The sequence below is a fragment of the Vicugna pacos genome, chromosome 12, assembly GCF_048564905.1.
Source record: "Vicugna pacos chromosome 12, VicPac4, whole genome shotgun sequence".
NCBI lineage: Eukaryota > Metazoa > Chordata > Mammalia > Artiodactyla > Camelidae > Vicugna > Vicugna pacos.
In genome coordinates, this window is record NC_132998.1 from 53911458 (window position 1) to 53923320 (window position 11863).

The 11863-nt window shown below is 43.2% G+C and overlaps 1 long non-coding RNA gene across 1 annotated transcript; it reads left to right on the plus strand.

Moving 5' to 3' along the window:
* The first annotated feature begins 10487 nt into the window (after positions 1-10487).
* Positions 10488-11614, plus strand: LOC140700492 (uncharacterized). Its single transcript, XR_012078894.1, has 2 exons — positions 10488-10630; positions 10975-11614. It is a non-coding gene; the product is annotated as an uncharacterized lncRNA (long non-coding RNA).
* Positions 11615-11863: the final 249 nt, after the last annotated feature.

Below are 11863 nucleotides of genomic sequence, written 5' to 3' on the forward strand. Positions count from 1 at the left end.
TCAGAAAGGGATTCCATCTGCATACCACTGCTTCTCGGAGGTGAAACCATTCAAAATTGCTGTTTTGTGGGGCAAAGTCAGGCAAATACTAACATGGTCAATATTTCCATCTAAGACACATAGAACGGTTGGGAGTGGGGCAGGTGACTCGTAATCAGCTAAGGAAACCAGTGCTCCCTGCCTGGGGCTCCGTGAGAATCCACACACCAGTGCTGGTGTCTTGGCTGGAGATCCCGGGTTTTCCCGCTTGTTAGTGCTTCATCAAGAGTTGGCAAATGCTGGTAATTTCCAAATTGAGATACGTTTGTTTCATATAGTATGAAAGATGACTCAGTTACACACTCCCACACGCATGCAGATACAATGTGAACAATACTCACTTTTACAATACTTAGAGAAGAAATCTTTTTTGGTAGATGAGAGAAAATGGGTGGATCTGGGGAACTGAGAGAGCAGACCACACAAAACATGCGTGCATACTCACTTTTTCCCTTGGTTTTTAAGTTCGGTCGTGTACTCTGGGGACTAAGGTAACTTTACAGCCTAACCAGTAAGACAAGGTACCTCCATGTGCAACTGGAAGATGTATTACTGGGCCCGGTGTCGGCACCGAGTCACATCTAAGGAAAGACAGTTCAGTAACTAACATTATTAAAAGCAAATTTATGTTTTTACTGGCTTCTCTTAGGCATATCTCAGAGGATACAATTTATAACTCAAAGCAATACTTTTAAAAAATCTCTTTCCCCTGTTCTTCTCAATTCCCTTCCTCATTCTCGACTTGCTACCAAATGTCTACTTGAAATCAAGCTCGTGATTCCTTCCTGCCTCTTTTCAGTTTCCCGCACATGTAGGAGGCCCAGACCTTGCCGCTCTCATATGCCCATCCCTTCCCTCATAGACCGTTCCCTCTGACTTCTTCTCTCTCCAATCCTGATGTTCACAGACCCCACTTCCTTCCAGAAAGCTTGTGCTCCTGGCCTGCTCCGCAACTTGCCACCTGCTGGGAGGGGACGTGTGGCTCCATCTCTCACTAGTTTGGGCTGGGAATCGGTCCAGTTCTCAGATTACAAAGGAGAGTTCAGAAACTGACCCTAAAAGCAAAACTTCTTCCTTCAGAGAGAGAAGCTTGGAGAGTGTAGTAGACAGAATTCTAGGATGTCCCCTAGGACCCCTGCCTCCTGGGGTACATGCCCAGTGTAACTCCGGGGCTATCACCACGCCGCAGTTTACTCCTGTGATTCGGTTATGTTACATATATGTTGACTTTAAGGGATATCATTACTTGACCTAATCAAGCGAGCACTTTAAAAGCAGAGGGTTTTCCCAAATATGAGGTTGGCACAGCTATGGACTGACATATTTATGAGTGAGTGGAATAGGACGTAGAGTCCAAAAGTGGATCCTAGGATACATGATAATTTATATTTGAGTGAAGCTGTGATTTTACCAAATGAAAAAGGGTGAGTAATGTATACAAGGTACCGACACTACCAGGTATCCTAATGGAAGAAATAAAATAGGATCCTGCTCTTAAACCAATAAAAGAAAATTTCTAGACACACTACACACTGAAGTGTGGCAATATTAATAGTTTTATAGTATAACCTAGGAGACTATGAGTAGTCTCAGGCGGGGGAGATCTTAACCAAGATTGGAAACTCAGAAATTATTAAAAACATGTAAATGTCTTTGAGCCTCTAAACTAAAACCTCATGGCAATGAAACCAAAGAAAACTTGAAAAAAATGGTCACTTTTGTGATTAATATCTCTCGTTTAAAAAGGAGCTCTAAAAATTGGACATGAAAGATAAATAACCCAAAAGGAAAATTAATTAAGAATATGAATAGGCAACTTAAATAAGTGCAAATCACCAAGAAAGGTGTGACGATGATAAAATTCACAGAAATATGAGAATGCATATTAAAATAATAATACAGTCCCTTTTCTCCAAAGATGCTGGAAAAAATATTCTAAGCCTTTTCTTTAATTGTTAGTTTGCATTTGGGGAGATACACACTGCGAAACGTTGCTGACGGTGACAGGAATTGCTGTAAACTTCTAGAAACACATCATTGAATAACTGTTAAAATTAATATATATGATTTACAATTTTCAAACTGTAATCTATATAAATGCATAATGTGCATTTGTTTATATTTATAATGTGTGTTATTAAAAAAATAAACCACATGGCAAAAAGCAAACGAATCAAAACAGACCACAGCAGGAGCTTTTCTCCAGTTGGTGACTGAGGAAGGGAGGGCAGAGATGTGGTCCCGCTGGCCTGGAAGAAGCAGCAGCATGTTGTGAACCACCTGTGGGGCCCACGTGGCAAGGAATGAGGGTGACTTCTAGGAGCTAAGAGAAACCCTTGACAAGGAAGTTGAGACCTCAGCCTGACAACCATAGGAACTGGTTGTGTGAAGGAAAAGCCAGGCTGGGCTAACAAGAAAAGCCGGGCTGACAAGTTAACTTACAAATCTAAGTATCGGAATACTGATGTGAGTTTGCTGGACTAACTTGTAAATCTACGTTAGTTAGTGTTGGTTTGCTGTTCATGGTTTTTTTGCTAGCCAGCTGGATTTTCAAAGAGATATATCTGGCTTTGGAATGTTGGTTTGCTGCCTCCCTGCCTCCGCTTTTGTGATAATGATGCTGCTAAAGCTGTTCCATGCCTGTTGGCCGAATACCCCAAGCTTGTACTTTACCCTATAAAACCTCATGCGCACGTCTTGGAGGTGCTCAGAGCTTCGGAGCAGAAGCCCCTCTGAGCCCGCCGGCGTAATACATCTGAGTACGCCAACCCTCCGAGGGGTGCTTGTTTCTTGGCTGGCCTGTCGTTACCGTAACAGTTGTGACCAGCAACTTCAACGTGTTTGGAAGTGGATTTTTCCCCCAGAGCATCCAGAAGGGAGCACAACCTGGCTGACACCTTGATTTCAGCCTCATCAGACCCTGAGAAGAGACCTCACCGTACCTTGGCTGGACATCTGACCTGGAAAATTGTGGGCTGGTAAGTGGGTGCTGTTTTAAGTCTCTACGTCTGCAGTAATTTTTCACCAGGCAACTAGCCTAGAAAACTAACACAGTGGGAGAGTGAGGACACATAAGAAATCTCAGACATGAATACCTCGTGTTTCTGTTCATAATAATAGAAAGATTAGTTGTCACACAGTGCACAGGCTAAGGGCTGAATGGAGCGCTGATGGAGAGCGCTGCCGGAGGCCAGGCGAGGGGAACTGTGCCCTGGGGCAATGAGAAACGCGCCCTAGGAGAGGTGGACAGTGTGCATCCCATGATGGATGGCGGAGTTTGGTAGCTGTAGGAAACAGGGAAAGCCTTTAGGTAGGGAGATTGATCTAAGGACAAGCGGGAATTTTCCTAGGGAAACAGGAATAGGGAACATGCGAAGATGAGATGTGGGAAGACGGAAAAGGCACGGCTCCCTTCCCGTTCCATTTCTGCAGCTGTTTCAGGCGGCTCTCTGATCAGGTCCTGCACTTTCTTATTTCCAGGAATTTGCATGTGCCGCCTCCCCTATCTGCAGCCCTCTTTCCCTTTTCCTCACTTGTCTTTCAAGACCCAGCCGAATACCCCTGCCCTGAGCACCCCCTAACTTACCACCCTCAGTAAGGGCAACCCCAACCCCGAGGTTTAACAGGTCAACAATGGAAGCTGGGAATCCAATAGCCTTGCTTGTTTACTCTTCCCCATTCAGTGAAGAAAGGAAAGAAACTCTTTGCTATGTCAATCTTCAACCTCAGATTTTAATCCTTTTGCCTAATTCTTATTTCTAGATGATGGGTTTTCTTAAAGTGGGGCATGCTGTAACTGGGCCAGGCTGGCAGCCCCAGTTCAGTAGAATCTGTAAGGCTGGAAGATGAGCTGTCTGAAGACAGGCTGGCTGCAGGCTCCCCATCCTGGAGATGGCATGATGCTTCATAGCCTGGAAGTGTTCTGTGTCATATAAACGGAGGGGCACATCCCTCTGAGCAGGGGAAGCCTTGTGACAAAGCAGGAGGTGCCTAGGCTGGAAGCCAGATGAAACGAGGTTTGGTCCAAGCTTCACTGCTTGCCAGGTATGTCAGATCAGGTAACATCCCTCATCGCTGTGGCTCTCCCTTTCTCAGTAGCAAAATGAACACAAAAGCCCAGATGGTTGTCAAGTTTCCCTCTGACCTTGGCCCTTTGGGTTTATCTGAGCAGCTCCCCAAGTGCCAGGTCTCCAAGCTCAGTCTCAGGCCCCAGCTGGCTGGTGTGGGTTGTTTAAGGTGGAGAAAGAAATTCTGATGTGGCCCTTCCCAGCTGTTGCTCAGTTGAGAAACGCTCCATCAGCACCCACTGACTGGGCACACCCACTGTGCCATGCATCTGGGAAACAGATGGGGATACAGAAGCGAAAGAAGACAGAGTTCCTTCAAAGACTCACTGTCCAGCAGATGAGGGTGTGGACAGAGGATGTGGACAACACGAAGTTGACCAGTAGCACAACCTTTCGCTGAGCCCTGAACGAATGATACTTGCAAGTAGCTCAGAATGAGGAATGGACCACAGCATCCCACGTGGGCTTCAGTGGGAATTCATTCCTGCTGCTAGATTTTCCCCATCTCAATCAGAAGTTTTGCTAATCAAGAGGTCAATGTGAAATGACCAGAGGTCAAAATACATTTTCACCACTGATTCAACATTTAAGCATCCATGAAGTTCTTTCCAGACAGCAAGATTAATTCAGGATGGTTATCATCCTGGAGTCTCCCCATAATTGAGAAAACAAATAATTCACACACGATGGGGCCCACTCAACTGAGAAACCGCTTCGATACCAAGGGTAAGAAACAGAATAATCCCTGAGAGTTAAGTTTCTATTCGTATTATGCTCATCATCTCATGTATTTACCACAGTCAGCACTTTTGAAATGCCTTTTAACCATTTAAAAAATATTTATTTATTTATCACAGTGCATTTTAAACCACACTTAAAGCAAATATTAAAATTTAATCACGGATTTAATATTCTCAAGTACCATGTGGCTTCATTTAATTTTATGGTTTTCTTCTTAATGAGATTTTTTTGCCTTCAGCCTTTTGATTTGAAGCTTTAAAAATAAAATTAAAATTAAAATTCAGTGGGGGAGGGTAGAGCTCAGTGTTAGAGAGCATACCGAGCATGCACAAAGTCCTGGGTTCAAGCCGCAGTACTTCATCAAAAGTAAATAAATACACCTAATTACTTCCCCCGTAAAAAGCAAAAACAAAACAAACAAAAAATAAATGAAAAATGAAATTTTAAAACTTAAGATATCATTATCACACATACAGAAGATGAATAAAGCATTCACATACAGAAGACTGAAGAATATGTAAAAGACATATAAGAAATATACATATGTATAACCAAATCCCTGTGCTGTACACCAGAAACTAGCATTGTACACCAACTATACTTCAATTTAAACAAAATGAAATAAAATAAAAATAAAAAATGTAAGAGGAAGATTCCCCCACAGTGGGTTGGAAATGCTGGGCTAAAGTAGAAGTATCTTTCATCACCACCTGTGACAAATAGTAATGATTCACAATATTCACAGAGCCTGCTGAGCACCGTACGTGCATTATATCATTTAATCATCATGAAAATCCCCTGAGTTATGTATTCTTATTATAGTAGAAGTTAACTATTACGAAGGCATGTTCTGAAGTCAAACAATTTGTGTTAAAATCCTGGCTCCACACTTTTTTGGTGGGTTGGGTGGGTAATGACAATGCCGAGATGATGGGACTGTACAGAGGACTGACTGACATTCTACCTGATCACGGTTGAGAACGATGCCTGTCTGATGCTCGTGTTTAATGCGTGTTGCTTCTTACCCACCCGTTTCGTGGAGAAAGAAGCAGCTTGGGGAGGGAAGGGCATGTTTCCAAAGTCACACAGCCACGAAGTTGCACATTCTGGGTTCAAAATCTGGGGAGTCTAACCATGGAGCCCAAGCTCTTCATCGTCAACCCAGGCAGGTTGGGTTGCTCCGGTGTGGGTAGATTTTTCACCTGCTTAACTCCGTTTCAAGGACTTTCCTGAGTTATGCACCCGAAATGTCCAGCCAGAGGGGGATGAGGGAATGACCATCTCCTGGCCATTGCCACCTTCAGGAACCTGATTACTTGGTTCATGGATTCATCAAACATTTATTCACCTATGGAGCCCCTCCCAAGTGTCAGGCACAGTATTTTGCCATTTCACGTGAACTACCCCAGGTACTCTCCACCACAAAATGTGTGTGACTATTCCCATTTTATCAGTGAGAGTTGATGCCCGGAGGAGTGAACAACTTGTCCAAGACCACACAATTACTGTCAACTTCCCTACGTCCACTCCACAACATCTGCGGGGTTGGGGCTTCATTAGTTGAGCTAATCCTGGAAGTCAGATCCCCGTTTCCAGAGGGAGAACCCAGGCCAAAGCCAATCAGTGAAGAGCACTCGACTGGCTACGGGACTAGTTCAGAAATGAGCATCAATTTGAACGAATCAGGTGCAAGGCAAATTTTTCTGTGGCTTCTGCCAATATTGTTCTCACTCTATAGAGACAGAGAGTGGCAGAGAGGTGTTAAACCCCCGTGAGGACGGTGTTGGGAGGAGGTAAAGGGCCTTGCCCAGCTGCCCCTCAATGCCAGCTGCAGAGAGGGGCGGAGTCACCCTAGGAGAACCCTTGGGATGGGGCCAGCTTGACCGGCATGCAGTGCGTGAGACGTGGTTATATGAAGCAAGGAATGATCGTGTACTCTGGGCACAAGGGATGCTTTTAGGATACAGCTGGAAGTTTCAGGGCAATAGACTTGAGATCAAACAAGGAAAATCTTTCTGACAGAATAGTTTGTCAGTGGGTGGATGGATTTGCAGACTAGGGAATTCCTTGTCATTTGAGGCATTCAAGCAGAAGCTGGAAAGGACCCTTTAACATACGATGAAGTTTGACTCGTTGATTTGTGTTGTGAACTGAATGGCCTCCGAGATCAGGTTTAGCCCTGAAATTCTGTTGTATAAACTTCCACATGCTGCATTTAAACATTTGTTACCACATTCTGCTATTTTGCATTCCGTGTGCAAATCATTGCTTACATAACTCAGTATGGATTTGCTAAGTGCCTGAGAAAAGGGTTGGATGGTGTTCCGGAGAAATCATGGATTTGGAGTTTCTTCCAATACCAATAAGCTGTGCTCATTTTGGTCAGGCTATTCATCTCTGCAACTCAACTTCCGTACCTACAAAATAAATAGAATAACACGCATCCTGTTGTGCTGCTATGAGTGTAAGTTACAGTGTGTGGGTAAAGCATCTTGAACAGACTAACACACAAGGCGGATGCACATTTAATGGTAGTTTCGTTTATTCCGTTCTCACACACGGTGCTGCCCCTTTGGAGTCTGGCCTTGAGGAGTGCACAGGTTCGTTCTGCCTCCGGAGATACTTGTTGGGTAAAAGGCCAAATGCTAACTGAAATACTGTGACCCAACAGGGCAGAGACTCGGGGGTCGCTGATCCTTTCCCCGAGGAGAGGAGAACAGATTTTGCTCTGTTTTTCCGTAGCTCTGTGCTCCTTGTATGTCTTGCTCTTCCTCTGGCTCTTCGTTGTTCTCCGCCTTCCGTCCGGAAGCGCTTGCGTGCAGATCAGTGGCTGTCGAGCGCCCTCTAGAGACAGCAGCAGGATCTGTTCCACAGAGAGAAGAGATTTTTCTCATCACTCAGTTGCTGGTGCAAGTGAAATGAGGGGCGGAGGGAGGGAGCAAGCAAGAGGGAGTCCAGCATTTGTTAGCCCGTCCCTCCCTATCACTGCACTTTTCTGGCTGCTTGTATATCCAACCCCCAGTTAGATCTGAAGACAATCAGCCACCTGGGATTCAGGAAGACATTCTGTTCTGTTTCTGAGCACAGGTCATCATCACCTGGGAGGGCGTCCAATGGGACCACAACTCTGAATCTCTAGTGAGTTCTGAATAAGCCAATAACTCAAGTTCAGGGCCAATTTCACTAAATATGGTGCTGGAATTGCCTTCTCAGACCATCTAGGCACGTGTCCTGTTTGATTATCAGAGGAAGGGAGAGAAGAACTTATTCAAGCACAGTGAACCACAGAATGCAATTTTAATTGTAAAATGCACCTTCAGATATTTAATCTCCACTTTTTTCTCATACTCTTTTAAAGCTTCACATCGCTCTTGTCACTCAATTAACCTGAGGAACAACAAATCTCCTGAGTGCGGAGGAATGTGGGGGGTAAGGGAACAGACAGGGCAGAGGGGCCTCGGGTGGGTCACAATGAGGGGGGTATGTTAAGGGTATTATCCTAATATACCAACAACAAAGGCTCCTCAAAAGCTTGCTCTGAAGACTGCACAGGACAATGTCCACGAGGGGTTTTGCAACTTTAAAGTTCCTTGTGGAAGTTGCCTGTCACTAAGAATGGTGTTAGTGCTTAGCCAAACATCTTGAAAATACGGAGACGGAATATATGATCTTCTCTATCTTACTTGCTATAGTCATAAAGAGTTCAAAATTGAAGGCAAAATGATTTTTTCCTGTTAAATATTTCTTAGATTTTTATGGTTATGAAACATATCATTTTTTATATATATATTATACAGACTTTTCCCATCAAGGGGCAATTCTAAGGGTAAAAGGGACAGTAGTCATAACTGCACTGGTACAGTGTGAAACTGCATTGGCACAATATACATAAACTGGGACTATGCCAACCCTTCTAGGACAGGTGTCCGCATTTTGTATAATAGAAAATGAATTGTGAGGGCAGCAGCAGGCATATTTGGCATATAAAAAACTTGACAAATGTCACTTTATTTCTATTAATTTTTTTATCTTATTCAGTAAACAAAAATTTACTGAATGCATAAAAGATGTGAACATATCAAGGAGATGAAATCTACAAGCTCAGATCAGTAGGGACATGAGATCAATTTACAGCAATGAAACTGACAATAATAATAATGGCCAATATTCATTTTGTGCCAGTGGAGATGATAAATTCTAAGTGTTGCATTCTTTCAAAACGTTATTGAGTGCTTTAATGTCTAATAATGGCTTATGGAATTAAAATGCAGAGCGAAATGAAAGTCGAAGTCTGTCTGTCATGGAAATTGTAGTTTAGTTGTGGATACTAACATTAATTTAAGAATTTTTAAAGAGGCATATGTTAAATTGTAATAAATACTCCGCAGGAGGGGAACTTGGTGCGTTAAGGATGTAGGAAAGAGGGTCGTCCAATGAAGCCCAATCGTCTTTGCACAGAAAGGCATCCGCTGAGCCCTGTGAGAAGTCATAGGTGGCGGTGGAGGTGGTGGAGGTGGGGAAGGTGGGGTGTAGGAATCGCAGGCAATGGAAGAGTATATTCAAAACCATGATACGGGAAAGATGATGGCAATGTGTGAAAATAAAATGTCTAGACCAGAAACCCAGTGACCAAAGGGAGAAGAGGAGGGAGAAGTGGCCAAACAGTCTGAAACAATGGAAAACCACTGAAGCTGTTAAGGCAAGTGTTAAGGTGATTATAACTGCATTTTAAAACTTCCTGTGACTGCCAGGTTGAGAAGCAATTGGCAGAAGATCTGGCTAGGTGTTGTCCATGAGAATGGAAACTGAATAGCAGAAGATGGTTGTAGACACGGGAAAAATGAAAATTGATTGTGTAGGAACCTTAGAAGGTAAAACTGACAAGCTTTAATTGGACGAGAGAGGTAAGGGAAACAGGCTCTTGGCGGGCCTGGGTAGAGGGTCACGGCATTTATTGTGAAGTGGAGCAATGCGAAAAGATGAGGTGGGGAAAGAGAGGGAGGTCATGCATTCTGCTCCCACCCATGGAAACTCATTGTTGAGCTAATGATTTTAACCATTGTGGGATAATTATTTTTTTCAGGGCTAGAACTCTCATTAGAGAGCAGGAATTGTCTGTCCGTATTTATGTATCTTGGTTAGTTTAAGTCCCTCGTGGGTAGAAACTGAGTTCTGCCGATTCCTATATGCTCAGTGACAAAACATCACTTGGTTCATTGTTGACTTTGAAGAGGGACAAATCAGGAAGGAAAAGGAATGGCGGGAGAAAGAAATAGGCACAGGGGAAAGCAAGCTCCTGGTTATGTAGGGTAAGAGGTGACTTTGCATGGCAGAAATTTCACCTCAATGGCGTAACTAAATGAGAAGTTATATGAGAAGTTAATTTGTCTCACACAACAAAATATCTAGAAAGAGGACGTCCAGGGCTGAGTTTCCTGTTTAAGGAAGATATTAAGGAACCAAATTTGCTCTATATTCATATCCACCTTGCAGATGGAGGACGTAAGATACTTCTGGTGTTTGACAAAATTTCTACTGATAATTGGCCTGAATGTTGTATACACAGATACTCGTTTTATCACTATTTACACTGTGCTGATGTTTTACGTGCTGTTTTAATTTAGGATATGTTCTATATTTAAAAAAGATAGATGTTTAGCATTCAGTTTTAGTTCTCATGATCACAGCGTGGCTGCTGCAGCTTCTGCTATTATAACTGTAGACCAAGGAAGAAGAAAGGAGAAGGACAAACGGCAAAAGCTAAGAGTCAAAGAGTAATTCAGGTGAGATCCCGTAGAAATAGACTTCTCAGAAGCCTTTCTCACATACTTATCATTGGCCAGGACTGTTTCAGTGTTTCTTTCATCAGTGTCAAATTCACTTTTCTCAGTTGAGCACTCAATTTTATGGACTTCTGCTTATTCTGTGATGTTGTAGGAAAAGTGTGAGAGGGGAAATTAATGCTCATTAATTGAGACTCACATGGGGAAGGGAGGAGTGCTATGAATATCAAGCCATCTTATTTTCCATAAAACAAATAGCTAAAGAACCTAAGTTGAGTGGTCCCCTTTTCAGATTATGCTTCATCCAGCTTGAATTCCAGCCAGAACTTGTCCTCCTTCTCCAGGTGCACAATGACCGATCTTGAAGCACATTTATAGCTGTCTTCAGCTTGGGTTTGCTGCTGTCTGACCTGGATGCCATTTCTTGTGAGTCCTATCTTCACGGATCTCTGACACAGCTCAATGTCAAGTCAAAACCATACACACCAGGAGTGGTGCAACTGAACACGCCCATGGTCATATTAAAGTGATCCTGCTGATTATACAGGCTTCCTTGAAAATAATGGGTTTGAGGGGCTTCGGGAGGGGTTCACTCAACTTTATGGAAAAGGCAGACTCTGATGGCGATGGGCACTTCTCTATAGCTCCAAGTAGCCCTCTTGGTCCCACTTCTCCTGGATAACCTTGAGGTCCTATACTCCAAGTTATATAGACAGAAGAAGGAAGGAATTCTGAACTCATGCATTTTATGATCAACATATTTCTGTCTCCCTCCCTCCCATAGACCCACTTTATGTTATGATCTATTCACTCTTAAGGGTTCTCTCTCTATTCTATGGGAACAGCATTTGGTGCTTTTTTTTATCATAGCTTTTACCTCCCTGAAGTGTAATCCCTTCCTTAAGCACTTGTATACGTAACTATACCTGTGCCTCATTCAGGTCCAGCTTGTAGTTACCATTGAAAATACATTTTCTGAATGCATTGAGTGCATGAATTGTTTTTCTTAACTTAAAGCAAACAGAGCACAGTGCAGTATTTCTGAAACCGACTGAAGCATCACAGTCACCTGTGAAACTCAAAAAACATTATAAAACATTGTTATTTTCCGTATTTTGATGATAGAAACTGAGGCACAGAGAAGTTAAGTGACTTGCTCAAGTTCACAGAGGCCGTAACTTCTAAAGCCAGGAATTGAGCACAGACATTTCAAGTCTTCAGCCCATGGACTTG